The sequence below is a fragment of the Rutidosis leptorrhynchoides genome, chromosome 4 (assembly GCF_046630445.1).
Source record: "Rutidosis leptorrhynchoides isolate AG116_Rl617_1_P2 chromosome 4, CSIRO_AGI_Rlap_v1, whole genome shotgun sequence".
Lineage (NCBI taxonomy): Eukaryota > Viridiplantae > Streptophyta > Magnoliopsida > Asterales > Asteraceae > Rutidosis > Rutidosis leptorrhynchoides.
The window spans coordinates 638,394,570-638,397,059 of NC_092336.1; positions in this window are offsets into that span (position 1 = coordinate 638,394,570).

The following is a 2,490-nucleotide window of genomic DNA, read 5'->3' on the forward strand; positions in this document are numbered from 1 at the left end:
AATATAATTTAAATAAAACTTATATTTTAAAAAAAATACTTATTATTTTTTTGTAACTTAAAAAAAGCTTTTTAATTTAAACACTTAAAAATATAGAAACATATATATATATATATATATATATATATATATATATATATATATATATATATATATATATATATATATATATATATATATATTCTTTTTATATTTTTGTTTTTAAAATTTAAAATAAATTTTTACAAAAATAGATTAAAACTTATATTTTTTTATAGCGTTTTGCTTTGGCGTCGTTCCCCGGCAGCGGCGCCAAAAATACTTAATGTGTGCGAGGGGTAGTACGAAATACTATTATTTTTGTTACGAAATACTATTAAATACGATACAATTTACACAAGTTATTTATTTATTTATTGAATGGATATACCTAAACCTTGCTACAACACTTATAGGCAGTGTACCTAATCATAGAGTAGTGTAGTTTTTAGTAAGTCCGGTTCGTTCCACAGGGAGCTAGCTGAGTTTAACGCTATATTTTTATTAACTATATTTGTGTATATATATATATATATATATATATATATATAAGTAGTATTATTATTATTATAAAAGGGGGTTTTACCGTTTAATGACCGGTTTGTCGATTTTAAGTCCTAATGCAAAATAATAACTTAATTTAAAGCGTAAAGTAAATGACGATAAATAAAAATGCAGTAAAATAAAAGTACGATAATTAAAAGTGCAATAATTTAAAGTACGATAAATAAAATGACAGTAAATAAAAGTACGATGAGATATAAAATAAAAGAATTATGCTTATTTAAACTTCCGTAATTATGATGTTTGACGTTTTGATTTTAATTTATTACTCTGGGTTACTTGTCCTTTGTCCTGGATTATTTGAAACCTATCTGGTTTTTTCCCATAATAGTCCATCGGTCATAATTATAAAATACTCGTAAAATTAACCTTATTCCAAAAGTCAAATATTCCAACTAATTAGGGATTCGAACTGTAACAAAGTTTTAATACTTTGTTAATAATTACACCAGGTTATCGACTGCGTGTAATCCAAGGTTTTAATACTTTGTTAACAATTACACCAATTATCCTTGTATGTAATCCACCCCTATTTTAATTAGTCCATGATACATTAATTTATTCACTTGGCCATAATGAATAATCAATTACCCAATCCAATTGATTAATTAAATGATTGTAAACGATGTCGTATAAACGACACTAAATAGGACATTCGTAATCAATTTAATAATTATTAGATTAACTAATTTGAAGATAGGTTCGACAGGTTCTAATGAGTTGTCATTCAATTAGACAATACCCCCTACCTATTAATAGTCAATAGTCTAATGTTCACAAGTGTCGGTCTTTTGTCCAAACCCTAATTATGGTACAAAATCCAATAACCCCGTCTTAATATTTAGTCCAACATCACGATTACTTCGGCTTAAATAACCATAATAATAACTTAGTTACGAGACATTAATTTAAAAAGGAATAACATAGCTTACAGTGATTATTAATCGCGTAGCGTTACACGGACAGAGTTCCGACTTTAAAACCCGTAAAACATTTCTTACAATAACCCAATTATTATTAAACTTAACTTAAACTTAAAATTATAAATATAAATATATATAATTCTTTAAGAGGCAGAAAGAAAATTGAGGTTTATCATTCCTCTGAATTCGTCGCCTTTTATAGCACTTGGCCAGGATTTAGGGCCCATGCGATCGCATGGGTTCCTAGTGCATTTGCCATGTGATCGAATGGCCAGGCTAGTGTGATGGCCCCGTCAAAACATTTAACGGCTCCATCACTTGGTCCCACAGCTTGATCGAACTTAAATGAATTTAATAAACAACATTGCATTCTGTTATTTCAAAAGTTTCCCAAAAAGGAAATATACCAAAAATATGTAGTTTAAGTAACCCAACATATTTATTATCCAAAGTTGACATAAAACGTTGTCAACCAAACACCCACAAGTTTAATAATTCAAAAAGAGAATGCAAATTTAATGTTTCATAAATCTTTAACAAAATCTGCCCAAATGCATGCAGACTCTTCTAATACAGCGGAAGCAATTAAACAAACTCAAGTACCTGTGAAAACATGCGAGTAAACTGTCAACAAAATTGTTGAATGAATTATAGGTTTAAATAACGTATAAGCTTTAGACCACAAGATTTAAAATGTTAGAAAATTTAAAACATTATTCCATTATCAATGAGCCACCTGGTAACCACTTAACCCTTTATTTATCCTTGCCAAACACAATAAATAATATACACTGAACAAGTGTATCTTCAACTAAATACGAAGTACTAAACATTCCGATTATAAATTGCTAGCGCGACTAGCTCGAAATGGGGTTGTCAAACCCGATAGATCTATCCGTAGGATTCGCGTTCACCAGTAAAACCAATGATTACAGTTACCAGACTATGGAATATTTTTGTTCAACTCATAACGAATAATTCAAAT